Consider the following 23,461-nt stretch of genomic DNA (forward strand, 5'->3'; position numbering starts at 1 on the left):
GCCTTAAGGAATCGCAAAAGGCTTGATACATCTAGGCGTTAATCTCAAGCGTCAGCACAGACCACACGAAGCTTAAATATTCAGCAACAGAGAGTTTCGCCTGCTTTAGCGGCTCGTATGTGCTGTTCAGCAACAGAGAGTTTCGCCTGCTTTAGCGGCTCGTATGTGCTGTTCAACCTCTTCCGGAGCACAAAGGGCAGTATTTTCTGGAACATTTAGATCTTGCGGAGACTTCCGGAGGGACAATTCGTACTCTTCCGGTTGGAGGCGCCTTTTTGCTGGGGGTGTGTCATCATTTTATTGTAACCAATGGCAAGATTTAGGCGGGGCAGTATTTCACGCACTCTCTTTAGGACCGCCCTTCTATGTGTCAATCACTACACTAGTTTTCCGATCGCTTTCGCTTCTTAAAATTGGAGTCGGGGAGGAAGGCAGTAATTGGATTCGGTTTCTTAGGATCCTCCGCGTGGAAGTCGGAGGTAAGCCCCTCGTTTTTGAAAATGTAGAATGTATTAAACATGTTGCTTTCTCTACACGTGTGTCAGTGGTTCACAACGCTGTTTAAGGCAGCTATTTGAAGACCCTTCGTTTAAAGCCTTTGCAGTTTCAGCCGCTTCCGATGTGACTAATGATATACAGCCGCTAAGTTTGTTGTGTTATTTGTATCCTGTCACATGTTTGCAATCTGGAAAATTAATAACACTTTTATAACAAAAAAGCCTCCGATGGGTCAGAATAATTCATATTTCAACCGTAGACGTGATTCGCAACCGCGCTAGACCAGCATTTCTTCATTCATTCAAACATATTCGGCGAAAAATATTCTGGGTTATTGCATATTCTCCGACCATTATGTTGTCGTTGTTAGCCAGTATTATACTATTCTGCTTGTTTGATGTACTCTACGCCAGTGAACGGAGGAGGTTTAGATGAGCTGGTTATCAGTTATTCGGAGTGATGTACTGTATATGCTTTCATTATTCTCCATGTTTCAATTATCTGGGTTGATATGTGTGTTGAAGTAGAGATGTGTTAAAGTATGGCAAAGAGTTCAGCTGCCAAACGACCCACCTCCTTCAGTAGTAGGTCCACCGACAAGTGATCGGGACAGTCTCACGGCACCTGTGTTAAATAAAAGAAGATTCCTGTGACTAATTCTCCTTTTAAATAGTGTTAAGAGTCCGAGAAATACTCAAATATTAGACTACGTGATTAATTAACTTAGTTTGAGACCTACATTAATGTGGCGCTAACTTGGATCGAAATGATTAATATTAATTCTTTAAGTATTTAATAATTCATTGTTGTGTTTGGAGTTTATTGTGTAATAACTTGATGGCTTCTTAAAATAAACCAAATAAACCAAAAAGCTGTTCACATGTTATACTGAATCACTGACGCACCACAGTCTTTGCACAGTTACAGCACTGCTGCTGTTAAACAGGCTATTGTTGTGTCCGACATGCTCATTAAGCTTTTATGAAGTGCACATGCCCAACAGCCAAATCTACCCAGAGATGCTGGTGCTTTTTGTTTTGCCTACAGCCAGCCTACGTAGCGGGAGAGAACTATTGTGGAAGGACATAAGAAGAATTGGACAAGTAGAACACGACAACTTGCAGTTAGTGTTCATATTCCATTGCCCCTCAATTACCCAAGGTTATTAAAAAGTAGCTCCTGTGAGCCAGAAATTAGAGAACAGTGTGCTAATGTGACAGCTTCCTCTATATGGAGATTTAAGTGACAGACTGATGTTTTTAGTGAGCTCTTTCACTTTTATTGGCAACTTTTATCTTTGTTGGTTGGCTTTTTTTTTCTTCTTTTTTTTTCTTCTTTTCAGAGCCTCCTTTATCTATATTTATATTGTAAGGTGCATATTGTTGAGTGGCTGCACTGTGCAATGATGACAGTAGAGAAGGGTTAAGCATAAATGTTTGGTTTAGGTAAGCTTATCAGATCTTAACTATTGTCATTCCTTGCCTATTGTACACTGCTATATTTCCCTTGTAAAGCGCTCTGATACCCTAGGGTCAAGTTCGCACTCTATAAAACAATAACAACAAACAAAAAACAAAAACAATCACATGAAGGACATTGGACACAGACCTTGCACATAGGTAACACAAGAGGGGATGGCCACTGCCTCTGAGGACCGGCCCCTGCATAACAGATGGTAACCCAAATTGCTGTCCCTTCTTGACGTTCACCCAGACAGTTATGGTAGCAGTGGCTCTTGTTGCTTTGTCTTCAGGATTTTGTTCCTATTTTTCAACCTTTTCCCGTGTCCCATTCCCAGATCACTTGCCTGTCCTACCTCTACAAGTGATTTCAACTGAAATTGTTACAGAACTTGCAAGTCAGTGGTGATAGTTCCATTGGTCTGCATGCATGTTTTCATGAGAGCTCGATGAGGGTTATGAACTGGAGAGGTTTAATCCTCTCTTGGTGTTTGATAGAGGACCATTTCTGGTTCTCACTTGCCTTGGAAGAGTTGCAGGGATTTCTGCAGAACATATCCTTCTCAAGGTACCCCTAATGTCTTCAGGATGGAGAAGGGTGGAGCAGTAGGGGATGGCTTTATACATTTGTCTGCTCTTTATTCTGCCCATTGTTATTCCTCTAAATTTTCTTTTGGGGCTATTATGTCAGAGTAGGTGCCAACCTCTTTTAGCCTCCTGTTGGTGGTCGGTTCCAGGAACTCATGGACTCTGTTTAAGTCTTGAATGGTGGAGAGGCAGGCATGGGGCTTACACTAACCTCTAAGGGTGGGGCACCATCTGCTCTTCATGAGTTTCAGCTTCTGGGAAGGGGGGCTAGGGTCCTATCTGCCATGGTGGCCCCTACAGTATGCATGCAAGGATGTGCCATAACCAATCTGTTCTTGGCTCTGACTTCTTTTCTGAAGGATTACACAGTGCACATTTGCTCATGTTGGAAGGTGTGGGCTTGATGCATGCCTAGCGTAGTCTTGAACAGCAGCTTTATTCCGATGTTGTCTGCTTTGACATTATCACATAGCTCAGGATGTGCTGCAGCTGCCTGGAGTAGTGGATAGATACTTCTTGGTCCTCCTTTCCTGTACACACAACCAGTGTCAACATTAGGGCACCTGAGTGTCATAAGACTCGCATTGGCACACTCTTTCCTTCTGAGCCTTTTGTCTGTGCCAGCACTATGAAATTTGGTAAACTTGTTTGTTACACCTGTTGCTTTGCTGCATTCTTACAGGCTTCCTGCTTTGATATAACTATCGGTAGTATGAAATAACGTGCCACAAGTTGAGGAGTGAGTCTGCTCCTCAGAGCTGCTTTTTTGGGGCACACCCCTGATATCGCTGTTCACATGCCTCAGGCTTCGATGTGAAGTTTCTAATGACGTGTGTTTTTGCTGTGGAGTAAGGTTTGGTACACCATGTCACTCACTGCTACTGAAAGCACAAGGATGAATGGTTCCCAAGGATTAGATTTGTTAACAAGTAGGTGCCAATGACTATTATCATGAAAGGTACTACTATCCTGTGAACAAAACATTATGAAGGCGACGTACCATACAATTCAATGCTTATAATCCTACAGACACAAACAGAATTTAATATGGAGAACAAACAAATAACGAAAACAATGTTTCTGATGTAATGCGATAGTCACAATCTAAATATAGCGTGTGTGACTTAAAAAAAGTTGCTGGTGGATTACAATTTTAATTGTGTGATGATTGGTGTATGAGGAGAGGAAACCATGGTTGAATCAAATTGGAATACAGTTTAAACTTTAATAAGATAAACTAGCTGCCCCATGGACTCCTCAGTAAGCCTTCAGAGATTCCGTCCTATGGTATAGTTGTCGATGTTTGACCCTTGTGGTAATCCTCCATGGAACTTCTAAGGACAAAGTAATTGAGTCAGTGGCACACCCTTCAAATCAACTAGAGTGATGCCTGGGTATGGAGTTACTAAGCGTTCAGGCATGCACCAAACTAGGCACTACTAGTGGAGAAGTGTGGCTCACCGATTAGAGCGGCAGACCCTGAGGCAGAGGTCTGGCCCGGGACCAGGGTACAATCCCCGTCGTGGCAGGGACTTGGGCCCAATGTCCTCGGACCCGATAATTCTCACCTCGGTGCTTACTCTAATCATGGGTTCCACTCTGCAACTCTGGCAATAGGTTGCTTTATCTCCACACCGGCCCTAACAACGCTAGGATGCCTGGCTTCACCGTGGGGGTGCCCAGGAGTGGACACCTCACAGGAACAGGCCAGGAAAGGTTCCACAGCGGTATTCGTACAGCGCTTAGAGACCCCTGGGTGATAGGCGCTATACAAGTGCAAATTACATTTACATACATTTACATCAATGATGATCATTTTCTCAAAACTGGTTACTCAATCATTGGAGCATAACTGATCACATAAAGAAAATGTACGGGGAGATGTAAGGAGAACTACTTATTTAGTCCTCGCCTTGTTCTAAACTATCCAGTTCTGTTTAGAAAGTGCAATCTTTCCACTGATTAAGAGCTTTACTACCAGTCTACAAAGCTGATTCTTCTTAGTAATATGTTTTAAAGTACTCAGCGCAACTTGTGTTTGGGGGGAATTATCGGCAAGCCCTAATTCCTGTGCCAAAGAATACCGAGTTAATTTCCAGGCAGCAGGTGTCCACTTAAACTCTGTGGTCTGTTGCAAACTAAAATTACTGTGACATTCGGAAAATAATACTCCAGCTCACAGAGTTCTAGGAAATGCTATATTGCCAAATGTTCTCACCGTCAAAGTGCATTCATTGATTAATTATCACTTTGCCCTCATCAGTGTCACTTGTGTTTTTGACTCATCACCTCGTTAGTTGGAAGAAGCGTAAAGACTCCCATTCAATACTCTTATCTAAAGGCATGGTCTAGCTTTTTATATGTTTAACACTCAGTGAGAGAAAGCAAAAGACACACAATTAATGGACGAATGCAGAACAAATCAAAACATTCACCTCCAGTCAAGAGATCTGGGTTAAATCCCATCATTCTTTTGCTCACCGTGCCACCCCTGTTTAGACCTGGCCATATGCAAATCAGTCCCTGTACCTCTTGGGAACAGTCCAGCCCGAACTGCCAAGCAAGGAGTCAAGCTATCCTGGCTGATGAGGGATGAAACCCCAAAATGGGTCCTAGGATGCTTGTTTCCAGTCCTTGGAGGACATGGCCTGGCAGTTCGGGCTGGACTGTTCCCATTAGGCACAGGGTCAAGACTGATTTGCATATGGCTGAGTTCAAACTGGAATGGCATGGTGAGCAAAAAAACTAAGGATTTAGTCTCAGATCTCTGTACTGAGGTGATGCATGACCTTGTTCTGCATTCTGTCCATCAATTGTTTTTGCATTTGTCACCCTGAGTGGGATGGGTATGCCCAGATGTGGGTCCCGTGCTCTCCATGCCACTGGAGTTAAGCTGTTCTGCCTGATGAGGGGTGAAACCCTGAAACCGGTCCTTGGATGCTTGTTTCCAGTCCAGGGAGGACCTGGCTTGGCAGTTCAAGCTGGACAGTTCCCATTGGACACAGGGTCAAGACTGATTTGCATATCGTTGGGTTCAAACTGGAATCGGCAAAAAATTGATGGATTTAGGCCCAGATCTTTGTACTGGGGTGAATGTATGACTTTGTTACGCATTCTGTCCATCAATTGTTGTTCTTGCATTTAACACTCAGTGAGACAGTTGCTGAGTATGTATCTGTTTTGCTGGCCTACTGGCACATCAAGGGTCATGCCCTTTATCTGTTCCAGGCTATAACCTTTAATTTGTCTTTGACTCAAAACCTGCTTATCTCTTGGACTGATCATTATGTGAGACACTATGGATCTCGATTACCCAGTTTTCAAGGTATAACCACGGAGCAAGTTGAACTCCCCCCAACAAAAGATAACCTATACTAATAATCTCTTGAATTGGCTGTTAACAGTCTTTTTCCACCTTGAGAGCTTCGTTGTTCTTACTGTTCTGCTTATTGTTTTTAAAACAGTTTTATTGAGTTTCATTATAACAAACAAGCCCAGATGAATACTGTTGTACATCTCCCTTTAACCCCTTAGCTGCGGTGGCTATTCCGCCGCAGTGCTAAGGGGGAGGTGGGGCCCACGCGGCGCTCCCGTACTCGTGACGGAATCGCTCCGTCACGAGCCTCGTGTGGGCTGTGCTTGTGACGGAACGGTTCCGTCATGGCCCCGCCCGCTCAATAGAACGCTCAGCGCAGGCGAAGAATTCGTGCCGCGCAGGGGCGGCGAGCGGGCCGTGACTGAACTGTTCCGTCACAAGCACGCAAGGGGTTAAGAAAGGGTTCAACTTCATTCACCATTATTTCTCCAGAACATTTGGCCTAAATTGACCTCTTGCCACAGTAGCCATCCAGACCTCCCTTAGATATCAACCGAGCCAAGGAGCACTGCTTTTATTGCTTAAAGTGTATGTAGGTGGGATCAGTGGGGTGGTAAACGGCATCTCCAAAGGTCTCCCTGACCCAACTCCCAGTATGACTTGCCACAGAACTGTAATAAAGGTCTGCTGACTTTCTCATACTATTTGTGACATCCTTCCGCTTTATAGACTAACTTCTCTGCTGCCATACACAAATCCATGTGGGCCTCTCATATAACCACCTTTGGAAGGTTCTCCCTCCTCACTTTCTTGTCACATCTTGTCCGGTCACCACCAGACCTATGTCACAGAACAGTTTTTCATAATCTGGGTTGCGTAGGTTGCACTCAATCCAGGTACCCAGGAGCTTTGTGTGTTCAACAGTCTAAGTAATCCTACCGAATATGCTACTCTTTTTATCCCCAAAATGGAATAATCTAGGGCATGCCCCTACTGTGTAACAGAAATATCCCCCCAACCAGCAACCTCTAGTTGTAGTCTGCCAAATGTAGCCGTGTATATGAATAGTACAACCTATGGGATATCTGAATCTGCAATAGTCTAAATCCTGCCCATACGGCCACCTATTTGGGCACTGCAGGGCCTCATCCCACTCTGGTCACTGAAGTCCCCTACCAATGTTGATCTTAAATTTATCAACTGTAATATTATATTGTTTAATATGGTTCTGTAGATCTTCGAGATTGCCTTATCGGATATTCATTCCAAGAGGACTCTGTGTTTCATTAGGAGATCCATCTGACACAGTACAGTTGAGTACCGGCCATTGTAAAGCACTGAGTACCCACACTTCTTAATTTTTTTCCTCCTAGAGTACCTGTACTTCTCCTTGGCCAAGGAGAGTCCTAGTACTCATGAACTTTTAGCAAGAGCAGCGGAAAATATGGGTTTTGCTGAAAATGAAGCTGCCACCACTTGGAGATCTGGGCATCACTGTAGCTCTGTGCTGTAGCTCTGTGCTGAGAAGGCATCAGAGCCAAGCGGGTTGGAGGCCCTGCGTGACACTGTGATTGACAGCGCATGGCCAAACCCATTGGTGGGACCCTGCCTTGTCATGCGCAGGCTGAAAATCCAGGCGGAGGTGAGACGGTAAGAAATTGGGACGACATGCAAAGTATTAGGAGAAAAAAAAAGTCTTGAATGCTGTGTGTGCATGGCTGTCTTTGTGCGCTTCTGTCAATGTGTTTGTGTATATGTAAATGCATCAGTGTGTTTGTTGTGCTCACTGTCCCCCCCCCCCCCCTAGTAAAATGCTGGTTTTCGAATAAAGGTGGTTGAAAGCTGGAAACATATGAAATAGAAAATTCTGGCTTTCTAAAAGTGTGGCTGCACATATGTCACTTCACCTTAATTTTGTAAAAAGATTTTCAATATTTCCAAAAAGTTATTGTTTATACATTTTATCTCTGGGACAGACCAAGGCCACTCGAATTATCCAGAAGAGGAGGAATACATTATGTGGTGTGGTTAACTCAATTATGTGGCAAGAAAACATAAATTATGTGGCATAATGTAGCACATTTTGTGAGTTTATTATTTTGGATTTTTGTTACACATGTAAGAACACTCCCCTGGCAAAGGTTTCGACTCGGTATCATATGAACACCTGAATACAGCGCTTAGCAAATTAAAGGTGACCAGTTCACCTTTAGAATGGCCCCTCCACTGCAAGGCAACACGTTTAAATAACCTTGGATCGATTTGAGTTAGAAACTATTTTTTGTTAAAATCTGAAAGTATGTAAGAGATGAAGTATTTGGAAAGCTGGGAAAATGCCACAGCCTCTGCATCTCATAAATCCAGTGCCCCCTGGTAATGACGAAGCAATCTTTGTGTGTTTTAACTGGACATTGTGTCATGTTCGTCATACTTATGTAGGAGTCCAAAAGTTCTGTTTGGTTGGCATGCAGTGGAAATTGACTTGGTTAATACTTAGTGGCAAAGCTTTATTCGCTAAGACAAGTGACATTTTATAAGCGCTGTGGCTGGTCATGTTTTTTAGGTCGCAGCCTACCAGACACCGCAGCTGCGTTTGATAAACACATCTTGGGGAAATTTCTGAAAGTTGACCTAGGAATGCATTCCGCCTGTTAATTACCATTGGCTTTGTAACTCCAATTTTTTGGCTTTCAATTTGCTGTTTTTCATTTGCTTTAAGCTCTGCAGGTTCAATTCGTCCCTCCTGTTGCCTAAAACATGATTCCTGTATTCTTCCACAAACTCGCTTTCTGTAAACAGGCCTTTATATTTTGTTCTCATTTAGTCACATTTGCTGTGCATTCAAATCTACTGTGCACCACTGCGTTCTGACTCTGCACTCAACACCACTTCAGTTTAGGCCACTTCACTCTGCACCACTCCACTCTGAAGCACTGCACTCTACCGGAATCCAAACAGTGGTTCAAGTGCAGCATTAAAAGTGAGAAAGGATTTGAAACTTAAATAAGGAACTAAATCCTGATACGTTTAGTTGAAAAGGAAAAGGGAAAAAAGGACAAAAGACAGTACTAACCAACTGGTAAAACACCCAAAACCCATGCACAGATAATCACTTGAGATTTGTAAAATTTATGATCAAAGAGTCGTACATAAAGCAATAATGGTGCTTACAAGGTTACACAAACAGTGTTACAATTATAAATAATGACGTGTGTAAACAAATAGGACGTGGCTGAGGGAAGCTACAAAAACATGTTTCAAAACAAACCTGAGACACACAACAAAAAATGTATCCTCTTTATTTAGAGCCACGTGTTAGCGTCAACGTCGTTTTGACCTGTGGTTAATTAAAGGGTCATCAATAGGACAACATCAGACATGAGAGCGTCCACTGGGTATCAATAAAATATCTGTAATAAAATATGTACATAGGTTTCAGAAAACTGATATTGTTCACAAACAAAAGCAAGATAAAGGAGTCAGTCGTATGGCCCAAAGTGAACAGCTGAAAATGTGATACACCCAAAGAATAAATGAGTGTCAGAAAGGGAAGAGATAAGAGGAATATACCACCAACAAGTGCATTAGTGAAGTAAGAAAAAAGTGTAATGGATATTAATCAAAATGAACCCAGATGATTTTTTGGTGAAAAAGAAAATTGACCTGTATTATCATGAAGAATTCCTCCGATTAAGAGGTGCATCAAGCACGCAACCTCCAAAACCGCAATTGCGAGACAGAAAACTCTGTCATAGTGTGACAGGGGGAAGGGGGGAGGGCAGCGGAAAAGAAAAACGAAAAACTGAGTAAAACTCCCATATTTGATATGGAAAAAAGAAAGAATTAAATCAACTATTTGTAGACCTACCTATAGGCAATAGTTGGCTAAAATTGGAATAATCAATACTTGTACTGGAGTCCTTAATTTCCAGGGCTACAGAACAATTATTGTGATCTAATGGGGACAAAGGAACAAGAAGAAAAAAGTTAAAATAGAAACCTATCAACTAATGAATACATCCGGTATAAAGATTACACAAGTTCATAGAGTCCAAGGGTCATGCTGGTAAAGGAAAACCGGTCGGTATGCTCATTTAAACTGTAGGCATAAGAATTGGCCAATAAAGGCCAATAAAGGCCGAAGGCGCGCCTAAGGCAAGCCCGTCTGCGCCCGTCCGCGCCTGGCCCGGGCCTAGGGCCACCCCCCCTGGCCCACTTGACCAGCATTCTCGTATTCATTACTCGGCCGCCCAGCTTATGCGTTTACAACCCATGACTAGTGAAACCTGTTATATCTCCCATCCGATCTCCCTGCTCACTAGCCCTGTAACTTACTGCTCGGGATGTCATACCAGGATCCCCGCTATCCATAAACCCCCGCAAAGTAAATTGCGTACTACGGAAACATACACGATAGCACTCACAAATGTCCGCTCGCTTGGCAAGCATAGCCAAGACATTCATGAGTTGATCCATGACCACAAAATAGATCTCCTGTTCATGACTGAAACATGGATGGGCCCAGCATCCGACCCGGATTTGGTCATAGCAGTCCCGATGGGGTATACCACCCACAGATTAGATAGACAAACCAAGAAAAAGGGAGGTGGCATCGCCATTATCGCCCGTGACACCTACACGTTAAGGTTTACCACTATTGTACAGACCTCATGTGAAGCCATTGAGTTTTCTATTAAAATGTCCCCATCTTATACTTTTAAAGAGATTCTTCTTTACCGTCCCCCAGGGCCTAGAGGTGACTTCATTGGCGCCTTCAGGTCATTCTTGGAAGCATCTGCATTAGATACCCCTTTTACCATTCTAGGCGATTTTAACTTTCATTTTGATGTCCTTGATAATCCCGACACAGCCTCTCTATTAGCAGACTTATCTACCTTTGGCTTGGCCACTCTGGTTCATGCCCCCACGCATGAAGGAGGTCATATGTTAGATGGCATTTTTTCAAATGCCACCGGCTTTCAAGTTACAAAAATACTGCCTCTAACATGGTCTGACCACCATCTTATTCTCTCAACGCTACAAATTTATGATCTCCCGATTAATAACTCTAATGGTAACCCTCACCAAACATATTTGGCTTGGGATAACATAGATGAAGGCAGCTTAAAAAATCTGCTCACAGATACAACTCCTTTGTTATCCACTGACCCTAATACCGCCACCTCTCAATTTTACCACTGGGTCAGTTCAGCAGCCAGAGATCTGGTTCAAGTCAAACAGCGGTCACGCAATAGAGTGACCCCCTCGGCCCCATGGTACACGGATGAACTACGCACACAAAAACAACAGTGCCGGAACAGAGAGAGACACTGGCGTAAGGATTATTCCCAGGAGTCCAAATCTCTCTACAAAGAGTCGGTAACAATATACAAAAATCTTATTATAGACGCTAAGAAAAGATATTATTGTTTCAGAATAGAAAATGCACAGAACTCAAATAAATGTCTATTTGAGACTACCAGACAGTTAGCTGGCTCTTCTGTGGATCTCACACCCCCCCCTTCCCAAACCCTCTGTGACGCATTGTCTAGTTTTTTTTTCAGCAAAGTGGATGACATTTATCGAAACTTTGCCAATACCGCAATCAGCCCCCATGAGGCCTGTACCCAACCTGAAGGACCAATTTTTCAGCAGTTTAGAGAGGTGACCTGCCTTCAGGTATTCAACATCATATCCTCTATTAAATCTGGGTCAGCCTTGGACCCGTGTCCCCTGAAGGTTCTGCGGCCTATAATGGACACAGTTCTCCCATCCATAACCGAGATCTGTAACTCCATGTTTTCTACAGGCATCTACCCGGACACCCTAAAGAAAACACTCATAAAACCGCTTCTGAAGAAACCTTCCCTCGATAAAGAGGAACCTAAAAGTTACCGGCCCATTGCCAGTCTGCCATTTTTAGCGAAAGTGGTGGAAAAAATCATGAACACCCAACTCTCCCTCTTTATCGAGGAGAACAAAATGCTTGACGAATCGCAGTTTGGTTTCCGCCGATGCCACGGAACAGAGACCGCTCTGGTCAAGGCGGCCGATGATATCAGATCTATCCGGGATGCAGGGGGCTCTGCCATCCTGATCCTACTGGACCTATCGGCGGCCTTCGACACGGTCGACCATACCATCTTGGTCGACCGTGTCGAGAGCATAGGTCTCCGAGGCAACGCAAAAAATCTGATTGCCTCTTTCCTGGCTAATAGGACCCAGGTTGTCACTGTGGGACCTTTCGAGTCTTCCCCACTGTCTTTACCATGTGGAGTTCCTCAGGGCTCATCCCTTAGTCCGACACTTTTTAACATTTATGTGTCGGACCTTGCCAAAGTCATCAGGGCATTTGGGATGAGCCTAACGTCCTACGCAGATGACACCCAATTGATCCTAGCTGTTAAGAACGATGGGCCACAAAAAGCGAACATGCTTAACCAAGGTATGCAGGCAATAGGCAGTTGGATGGGTCATAATTGCCTGAAATTGAACTCTGCCGAAAATTACAACCTCTGATTTTTCAATCTTTCCCCAGACTGGTCCCCCTTATGGTGGCCGTCGTCTATGGGCCAGCCTCCAGACCCGGTCGACAAGGTCAGGAACTTGGGTGTACTGTTTGACAACCGTCTGAACTTCCTGCCTCATGCTAACCAGATCTCTTCCTCTGCCTTTTACAAACTTCGGCTTATAAAAAAAATTCTGCCCTTTTTACCTGAGCATCATGCCAAAACATTGGTAAGCGCCCTGGTCCTCTCCACCCTAGATTACTGTAACGCCCTGTTTCTAGGTGCCCAGGAGAGAGTGCTAGCTAAAATGCAGGCCATCCAGAATGCCGCTGCAAGGCTCCTAGGGCGAATTACTAAATACCAATCGGTCTCACCAACTCTAAGGCGACTTCACTGGCTCCCAGTGAAAAAGAGGATAAAGTTCAAGGCACTATGTTTGACATACAAGGCCTTACATAATGTCGGACCAGTGTTTTTCACTCAAAATTTAATTCCCTACTGCCCATCTAGAACACTGCGCTCCTCCAATTCTTCTGATCTGGCGGTCCCCCGAACCAAAACTGTCAATTGGGGTGATAGGCGGTTTTTAGTAGCTGCACCGAAATTGTGGAATACACTTCCATATTCAATTAAGGCCAGCACCTCTCTCAGGTCCTTTCGAAAAAATCTTAAAACCTGGCTTTTTAACCTCTGATCCTTTTAACCTTCGTATTTTCTGTCTCCCTGGGTTAACACAGCAGTTCTTTAGCGCCGAGATGCCCTCAGGCCTTCGTTCGCGCTTTATAAATGTTTCAAATAAATAAATAAATAAATTCACAACTCACGCAGAGCAACATGCATAGTGGCATTCAAGGGCCACTTACAAAAGTACAAGTAGGGTGCAGAAGTGAAAATGACTACTCTGAAACAGTCTACTCTATGCCACTCTACTCCATTCTAAGCCAATGCAGTCTATGCTAGTTCACTGTACTCTAAAACACTACACTCTACATCAATGCACTCTACACCACTTTACTCAAAACAAATGCACTCTATGCCACTGCACCTACTTCTTTGCACCACTGCACTTTACACCACTGCACTCTACAACATTCGACTTTATGCCACTGCACTCTACGTCACTGCATGCTACATCACTCTACGCCACTGCCACTCTATTCTACTCTGCACCTCTATACTCCACATTACTGCTCTCTGCACCACACCACTCTGCATCACTCTACTACCCTGCACTCTATGACCCTGCACTCGGATACTCTACTCTGCATAACTGCACTCTGTCACTCTACATCACTGCACTCTTTGCCAGTGTACTCTACACCAGTCTACTCTGCACCACTGTACTTTACACCACATCACTCAAGGCCACTCTACTATTCTTCACTCAACGATACTCCACTCTACTACACTTCACGATACTCCACTCTATGATGCTCTAACCATTAAACTCTGCTCCACTGAAACTCTTCTCCACTCTATGCCACTCAACTGAACATCACTTCAGTGGCGGCCTCCATAAATAAAGGGTGGTGAGACGGGTGGAGGAAACGAGGGAAGTCAGCAGTGTGGCTATACCAATGCCATCCCTTTTTATAATTCCCACCATACTTTTCACCTCCTGCAAATTGTCACACACACAGGGGGCTGATTTCCAGTTCTAGTGAACGCCCTCTTTAAAAAAAAAAAATCAAAGTATTTCACAAAGTACTCGGTGTTGAATTCTGAACTGTCTTCCTACCAAGTGCCTGGCTATCCGTGCAGATGTTGCTATTTAGAATTAATTAGCCAGCCAGCAACAATTAGAATGCAAAGCAAAAGCATTTCAGTGTTCAGGTAGTAATGCGTATGTTACTAATTAAGAATGAAACTGCCAGCAGCTACCTAAAACCCCTTGTGGCTAAAAATAATTTTCTAGATTTTTTGGATCGCTGAACCAACAAGTAAACCTATATTTAACTATCCAGAACTGTGTAACCCATTCAGTGGATTTCCCCTCCGGTGAATGCTGTGATATATTTATTCGTTTATTTATAATTCCACTTCACTGCAAAGTGTTATCTTTACTAATAACATTGTTATCAGTCTTGTGCTAACCATGTACAGGTCAAGATTGATATACTATTTCCCTTAAGAGGGAGGGTTTCCTGCTCTAAATTTAGCTTCTTTCTAATCTGCAGACTTTACTGAGATGTGCTCGCCTGCAGTATATTGAGATAATGGTTAATAGGCTGCGATCTACTAAAAAGAGATAAAGTATGTGTCGCATTGTGAGACAGTGCCATCTTTCTTGCATGGTATGCCCCCACTTTTTGCTGAATTGCTGATGTTTTTTGACTGAGTGTTCCCTGAGCTCCTGCCAATCAGGTGCCCAGGGCCTGTGTTCCTTCCCTAAAACTCTATTGAGAAGCAAAACCCAATTGGCATCTCTGGCCACCTGTCAGCTCCTGATAAATGGTACCCTAGGTACCCAGGACATTATGACCAGAGAAGACCCCTAAGGGCTGCAGCACTTATTGTGCCACCCTTAGGGGCCCTGCACCCCGACACCCTTCACCCGCCTTTGCAGATTGAGTTTCCTGGTGCAGACCTAAACAAAGAGTCGACATGCCCACAAACCCACTGCCCTGGCATCACCTCAGTCACCCCTACAGCTGGGTGCCCTATGCCAGTGGTGTGGGCACAGGTGCATGAGCCCTGTGCCCCTACAGTACCCATTCCTGGGCACTGTAAGTGCAGTGATGCCAGTAAATGGTGCTTGGAGGTTGTCATTACAAACTCCACAGCACCATAATGGCTACATTGAAGACTGACAAGTTTGGTACCAAACTTCCCAGCACATTAAACCCACACTGATGCCAGTGTGGGATTTAATGTAAAATGCACTGCAGATGCCCCCTGAAACCTAACCTACAAACCACGTCTGGTATGAGAGGCTGCCTAGGCTGCCACACAGCAGACCTGTTGCTGGACCCCTGGGTGGAGAGCCCCCAGCTCTCCTGGGCCTGCAACAATGCACACCCTGGGCGAGGTGCTAGGTCTCCTTCCCCAGAATAGGCAGGGGGAAGCTTCAAAGGCATGCCAACTCTGTGAGCTTCTCCAGACCATTTGCTGTACTCAGCAACTGGCCCCTACCAGTTCTAACCCCCACTCTGGCGGGAAATCCTAAGTCAGGAAGGGGGGTGTGCCAGCCTGTGCCAACCCCACCCCTCAGGTGGGAGAGGCGAGGTGAAGCCCAACTCCGGGCCCTGGCCATCTTGAAGATGGGGAGCCCTGCGCAATCCGGGATAGGCTCCTGCCCTCCTCCCACAGGAGAGTAGCAGGATAGGGGGTGTACTCACCCTAGGACAGGGGGCTACTGGACCTTGCCCTTCCCCCTACCTGTAGCTCCGCTAAAGTTAGTATTTAGGGGCACCCTGAACCTTCCTTCCTCCGATCCCGACTTCGAAACACGAAAGAAGACCAAGAAGAAGAAGACCAGCCGTGCAGCTGCTAAAAGGACAACACCAACTGACTTGGCCCCAGCCCTCCAGACCTGTTGATTCTTGAACCTGCTCCTGCTAAATCCCGGCGTCTCCTTCGGACAGCAACCTCGAGAACCCCGGAGGACCTGCCTGCCTTGACCCTCTTAGAGACTGGGACTCCCACGAGCAGAGGTTCTGCTCAAACACCAATACCCCTCGTCCCAGCCAGGAACCGCAAATCCACCCCATTCTGCACCCGCCGAGCTCGGCCTGTTCCCAAGTGGGCAAAGACCCTGAGGACGTCACCCTGGCGATTCTGACCTGGAATCCAGTGCCCAAGGACCCTCCTCACCGACCCAGCCGATGCCTGCAAACTCAGAACCAGGGACCCCTCCTACCGCGACCAGCACAGGGTAAGATTTCCCGACGTCCAAAGACACCCCTGCACCTGGCGCCCCCCGGCATCCTGTGCCCAACTCCGGGGTGCCTACCTATCCTCCAAGATCCCAACTTACCCCTCGAAGTGTTGTTCGCTCCAGAAGATCCTCCGTCCCCGAGCCTGCAGCCTTTGTTCACTTTTCTAGATCTCCATTGAATAACATTGAGAGCCTGATGGCTCAAAAGCACCCTGCACCCAGCCGCCCGAGTGCCCCTGGCAGTGCAGCCTTTGTCCTATCCTAATACCCCAAGTGCCCTGAGCATGTGACCAGGACCCCAGCCCCCACAGCTGCGTGGCCTACTATCCAGCAGCCACCAACCAAAGGGCCCCTGCCCCTCATTGGAAAACACTGGGCCTAACTACCTCTGCACTCGGCTGCCCCTGTGCCTCTGAGGGTGTACCAACTGTACCTACCTGACTCTGGGAGACCCCGGAGTTTATGCCCAGAACCGTAACTCTGCCAGTCGAGTATGTGCCTAGAAACCGATAACTCACTTTTCTTCCATAGGCTAACATTGACTGGTTCCACTTGGAAATTCTTCTAAGTGTGGAGTTTTGGAACTTTAAAAATATTCACATAAAATCAGCCGAACAACGAATTCTGATTTACTCACCTGTTACCAGGAGAGACCTCAGTGCTGTACCTTTTAGCCCAGCACTAACCCTGAAAAGTAATTTTAACCGCACTTACCAGTAACCTGAATTTTCTTCCATAGGAAAACTTTGACTGTTTTTTTGTGAAATTTCTTCCAAGTGTCCATTTTTGCAAACTACAAATATTCTTTAAACATCGTGTCAACTACCAAAACGTAATTACTTACCTGTTTTAGATAGATGTCCCAGTGCTGAACCTAGGAGTCCAGTACTGGATTACAAAAGTAACGTGAACCTACTTTACCTGCACATTGACTTTCCTTCCATAGGATTACATTGGTAATTTCAACTGAAAAAGTTTGTCTCAACTTTTAAAATACAATAATATTCCTTAAAAATCACTACTGTAACCAAAATGCTCTTACTTAACTGGTTACACGACATGTCCCCAGACTGAATCTAGGATCCAGTCTTGAGGTTAGAAAAATAATCTACAAAGGAACTAATTGCATATAACTAGAAATTGCCATTGAGCTCAATGCTGCATTGTGTTTGAAATTGTGTTGCCTATTGCAACAAACTGTAACTATTGCATTCAAAAAGTCTATTGTCTATTTGAAATGTATTTTTTTTTATTCAAATCATTTTTATTGAAAATTTTGGAAAAAAAGAAAGAAAAGACAATACAATAAATCTTCCATTACATAGATTGATTCAACCATATTAGTAAGTGACGCCTACACAAAATCAAAGAAAAATAAGGACAAGTGTGTCCGATACATCAAATCCAAGCAATCAGCGGGCACATTAATCACAGTGCATACAGAGGTAGAATATACAGTCAATGGAGCATACGGAGGTAGAATATACAGTCAGTGGAGCATACATAGATAACAAACATTTGCAAGTCAACATCATGGGGGATCAAAGTGGGAGGACGATGCATCTAGAGAGGACCATAACTTTTTTTTGGAAGGTTTCCATGTAGCCGATTGCAGCGCTGGATTATCTGCCCCTCTCAAGAAAGAGAGCCACTCCAGCCAGATTTTAAAATTCACCACCGCAACATTTTTCCACTTACAGAGGATGACCTTGCATGCCAGCGTTAACATTACATCTAAAAGTTGTCGGTCATGTATGACTGGCAATTGTGTGTCTAGTGCGCCTAGTATGATATAGATAAATTCCTTCACAGGTTCAATTCCAAATATCTGGTGGATATAAGCAAAGATCTTCTCCCAAAATATTTGTAATAAGGGGCAGTCGAAAAGCATGTGTGCTAGATCCCCGGTTGTTGACTGGCAATTCCAGCAATTGGGCGTGTCTTTCAGATGGCATTTATACAGCCTCTGAGGAGTCCAGAATGCTCTATTCAGCAGCATGTATTTTGTCTGGCAGAGGATTGGGGAAACCTTATTGGACAATGCAGTATTATATATTACATCCCAGTCTATCGCTATTCCTGTCGAGTTAGGTTCCGATTCCCATTTACCTTCCACTAGCCTATGGGATTTCTTGAGCATGGGAAGGAGTAGCTTATAGACTCTAGACACGAAATGGCTAGTATGGGTCAGAATTGGCAAGCGCGTCATAAGCCAAGGTGATTCAGTAATAAGGGAACGTTTAGAGATGGTGGATTTCAGTTTCAGGAACTGGTAAAATTCTATGGGTGGCAAGTTATAAGTCGTCTGCAATTTCAAGAAAGGGATGGGCTGTGTACCATCGTAGAGGTCCTTAACCATGTTAATGCCTTTTTCGGTCCACAGATCCCAATAGAGGGTTTTGCCATCTATCTTAAACATAGGATTCCTCCACAGCGACACCAAGGTAGATTTTTTGACTACGGAGTTAGTTTTATGGGATTGGTCAAGCCTTAGTAGGGCTCGTCTAGTATTTAAAAGGATGTATTTGGAGTGAGGTAAGTGTGTTAAATCCATGGTAAGGAGGGCTGGAAGGGGTGCATGTGTGATGATAGAATTTTCAATAGTTAGCCGCACTGGAACATAGGATGGGGAGTCTACCAGCCAAAGACCACCCTGTTTGCAGAGGAAAGCCGTTTGGTAGTTCCTGAACGAGGGGAGGCCCAGGCCGCCTTTCTCTTTTGCTAGTTGCAACTTTTTTAATGATATCCTGGCTCTTTTCCCTCGCCACAGAAACTCCCCAAACAGCTTATCCACTTTCTTGATAAAGTCGTCCGTGAAAGTCATTGGGAGCATGCTAGCTAAGTAATTAACCAGTGGTGTGCACATCATTTTAAGAGTTTCAGCCCTACCCCACCAGGAGAGAAACTTGGGTGACCAGCCGTCCAACAATGTGGAGATCTTTTTTAAGGTCAGCTCCTCATTCACTTTTAAGGTTGATATTAAGTCCTTCCCGAAATCCAGACCCAGGTATTTAAAATATTGTGGTTGCCAGGTGAGGCCAGAGGTTCCGAGTATGTCTTTATTTCTGACATTATTCAGGAGTTTGACCTCCGTTTTGTCCTTATTCAGTTTATAGCTTGAAACCCTAGAGTATTCATCGATAGTATTCATTAGCGCAGGAATAGCTTCATCAGCTCTTTCCGACATAATGAGCACATCGTCCGCGTACGCAGTTAGTTTTACAGTACAGCCATTGAATGGCACGCTGGCAATGGCATCATTATGCCTTATATGATATAGGAACGGTTCAATTGCTAGCAAAAACAAGGATGGGGAGAGGGGACATCCATGTCTCGTTCCCTGTTTTAGACAGAAAGATGAGGAAAAGGAGCTACCTGCTCTAACCTTTGCAGTAGGGCAGGCGTACAAGGACATTACAAGTTTCATGAATGTTGTGCCTAAGTTGAATTTGTGTAACACTGCTTCGAGAAAAGCCCAATCTACCTTGTTGAAGGCTTTTTCGGCATCCAACGTGATTGCCGCTGTGGGGATATCTAGAAGTTTTGCTTTCTCCAACACATGTGCCAATACTCTGGTGTTATCGCTGGACAGTCTATGTTTTAAAAATCCAGCCTGAGATGGATGTATCAGGTTAGGGAGGACTCTCTGGAGTCGGGCTGAGAGAATCATAGCTAGGATCTTACAATCGAGATTAATCAAGGAAATTGGTCTGTAATTTTTTGGCAGGGATGGATCTTTGCCCTCTTTGGGGAGTACCGCTATAATTGCCTCCGCCAAGGTACCCTTCACCTCACCTGTGTCAGTAATCTCTTGGAACAGGTGAAGAAGAGGATCTATCAGATCTGATACAAAGCTTTTGTAGAATTTGGCCGTAAAGCCATCAGGGCCAGGCGCTTTTCCACACTTTAGGCCTTTGATCGCTTTCTCTACCTCAATCGTCGTGATCAGGTCATATAGACTCCGTTGTTCCTCTGATGACAGTTTTGGTAAGTCACATTCATTTAGGTAGTCCTGAATCTTACCCTCTTCTACAGACGTCTTCTTAGCGTATAGGGTTTCATAGAAGTCCTTAAAGACTTCCGTTATTTCATGTGGATCTGAATGGCCTACCCCTGCAGAGTCCTTAATAACATTGATTGAGTTCTTCTGAACCTTGAATTTTAGGTAGGCGGCCAGGCTTTTTCCCGCCTTATTAGATTCGCAAAGTTTAAATCTTCGCCTTCTGTCCAGCCATACGCCTGCCCTCTCACTCACCAATTTATTGTATTCGTATTTCTTATTAGTCATTGTGTTAAGTGTCTCCCTGTCCCTATTTATCTGGTGTCTATTGTCTAAATCCGATATCTCACGTTCTAGGGTTTCCAATTTAGTGTTGTGTTCTTTATTCATTGCAGAACAAATCTTGATACATATCCCCCTGAGCGTGCTTTTCAAGGCCTCCCAACGTACAAGATCTGAGGTGTCCCCTCTCTCATTCAACTCTAGATACGAACGGATGGCTGATTGGATAGCAATCCGATGTTGGTCTTTATTTAGGATCTCCTCATTTAGTCTCCACGATGTTAGTCTTGGGGAGGGTTTAATGTTGCTGATGGAAAGGGAGATGCATGAGTGGTCTGATAGAACTCTCGGCTCAATCGATGTATCCTCGAGACCCCATTCTGCGTAATAAAGATGTAATCAATACGTGAATATGAATCATGTGGGGAGGAGTAGAACGTGTAGTCCCTATCCGTGGGATTCTGTATTCTCCATGTGTCAACCAAGTGAAAACGACGGCACAAATTAAGAAATGCATTGTGTGATTTGTTTGGCTTGAAAGTACACCGTGAATCTCTATCTAGGGCTGGGTCAAACGGGAGATTAAAATCTCCGGCCAATAAGTGTACAGCTGAGTCAGGGATAGTTTCGATCTGTTTCACTAGTCCCTCCCAAAAGTTTAGGTCGCTAGTATTAGGGGCATAGATATTGGTGACGTAGAATTCTGTGTTGTCTCTGGCAAGTTTGGCCGTAACCCATCTACCTTTTTTCATCAGCTGATGAAGACAATAATTCCACTTTGGATTTTTTCGCTATTAGTATCAACACTCCGTTCTTTTTACCCACCGCCTCTGAACCTACCACCTCAGAATAGAACTTATTCCGTAGCGTGTAAAATCGTTTCGTGTCTAACTTGGTTTCCTGTAATAGCACAATATCGCCTTTTTGTCTGCGTACATAGTCCAATATCTTCTGTCTTTGTATGGGTTGATTTAAACCTTTTACATTCAGGGACAAGATTTTTAATTTATCCACAGAAGCCGCCCCGAGCGGCGTGTCAAGTGTAGGATGTACCATTTCAAGCTATTATGGACATTATAAGAGCATTATAAGCCTCAAAGAGATGTGCTCCATGCAGCACAAAGTGGAGGGTGCCCCCCCTCTTGTTGTGTGTGGCACTTGGCTGACTAGGACCTCGAGCAAACGTGAAAGCATGTAAGGATGGCATACAAACGACACATCTTGTCAAAACAAAGAGTAAGCATGAAAATGAAAGTAAAAATAAGAACCAGAGCATACAACACATACCCCTCCCCATCCCCCCATTCCCCCCCCCCCCCCACCATCCCCCCATTCCCCCCACCCACCCCTACCGCAAGTAGTAAGCATGGTGACTTGAGGAAAACCGCAGTATTCCCTCCTGTCAATGTTAATATTGCCTAAACATTGGAACAACCTTCTGAAGCATTGAACTTTATGCTATGCCTGTTAGAACCATGAGCAGTGTAACTCAACTATGGAACCTCAGTTCCGGCTATTCTAACCAATTCTTACATACTGAACAGTAAATGAGACAATCTTGTGATTGAAAACCGAAGGGAAGCCATTGTGGATTAATTATGTTACCAGACTTGCTGGTCTGGGGTTTCCTAAAACCTAAAAGGAAAAGATGTATAAGCAAGAGTGACTTACTATCAACAGTTGCGCCTTTCGCCAACAATTTTAACACTTGAGAAAAGGTGACAATACCACACATTTTAGACAACCTAGTAACCGGTCACAGCAATAGAGCAGAACAGTAATTTAAAACAATGAAACAAGAGGCCAATTAGGCGCATACACAGGTGAGTATTACAAACAGAAGCGGCATCAAGGAGTCAAGAGCACAATGGTTTGCTGAAATTTTGACCCAGAGCAGTGCGCTAGGGCAAAGCTTGCATTAGCAGGTGAGGCTCTCGAATGTAAGACCCTGGCCGTGCAGTCACCAGAGCCACAGACCCATAGATATGGTGAATTAGTGCGAACAATAGGGTCAAATCATAGGTAGCATATTCCAAAACTGCTCATTTGTATCCAGAGGCCGAGGCCGCCATATTGTCGGGATTATTGGTGTCCATGTCGCGCTCCTCCAAATCATCTAGCATACGTTTAAGTTTCATGGGATCCGAAAAGATGTGAGGAGACCCACGAACAATCACTCTATACTTTGCCGGACCCACAAAGCCAAATTGATAACCCCTCGATTTTAGTTGTGGGTGCAGGGCCAGAAACGCTTTCCTCACTTCTACTGTGTCTTTGCTATAGTCCTGTGAGATGTAGATCTTTGCGTCCTTCCATAGAATATGGTTGTGTTTCCGGACAAAGGCGAGGATTTGTTCCACGTGTTGATATCGTAGTGGCTTACAAACGATGGGTCTGGGGCCTTTTTGCATCTTAGTGATCCTTCCCGGTACTCTGTGTGCTCTGTCAAACTCTAGAGGATTGACGAAGGTCAAATTTGTGGCCTGAGCAAACCACGATTCCAAAAATTGAACACAGGAGCCCTGCGAATCCTCGGATCCCTCCGGAACCCCGAAAGTGCGCAGGTTCCCTCTCCTATTTCTGTCCTCCAAGTCGGCTAGCCTTCTTGTGGTTTGGTCTGAGGATATGTTTAGGTGTTTCAGAGCCGCACATGTTTGGACTTCAATGTCCTCAAGTCGGCTAATCCTGGATTCTGTCTCTGCAAGATGCGCGTTAGTGTCCCTAATATCCTGCCGAATTGCCACTACTTCTTCCTTGATTGCTTTGGCCAAGTCTTTAACCTCATCTAATCTGTTTAGGATCATGTCTATTGCGTCGGTGGTGACTTTCTTGGTTTTGATAGGTGATCCCGGGTTAGAGTGGTCGGATTTGACCCTTTTCAGGGTATTTTGCTCTTTGGTGTCCATTATGTCTACTCTGGATCCTAAACGT

General features: G+C 44.5%; 1 protein-coding gene across 1 annotated transcript in view; it reads left to right on the forward strand.

Moving 5' to 3' along the window:
* Nucleotides 1-365: 365 nt before the first annotated feature.
* SNX10 (sorting nexin 10) overlaps nucleotides 366-23,461 on the forward strand; it is a 314,131-nt gene continuing 291,035 nt past the window's right edge. Inside the window, exon 1 of the mRNA XM_086941694.1 lies at nucleotides 366-479. The gene's annotated coding sequence lies outside the window, so the exon portion shown is untranslated. The remainder of the gene's footprint in view (nucleotides 480-23,461) is intronic.

The sequence above is a fragment of the Lissotriton vulgaris genome, chromosome 10 (assembly GCF_964263255.1).
Source record: "Lissotriton vulgaris chromosome 10, aLisVul1.2, whole genome shotgun sequence".
Taxonomy (NCBI): domain Eukaryota; kingdom Metazoa; phylum Chordata; class Amphibia; order Caudata; family Salamandridae; genus Lissotriton; species Lissotriton vulgaris.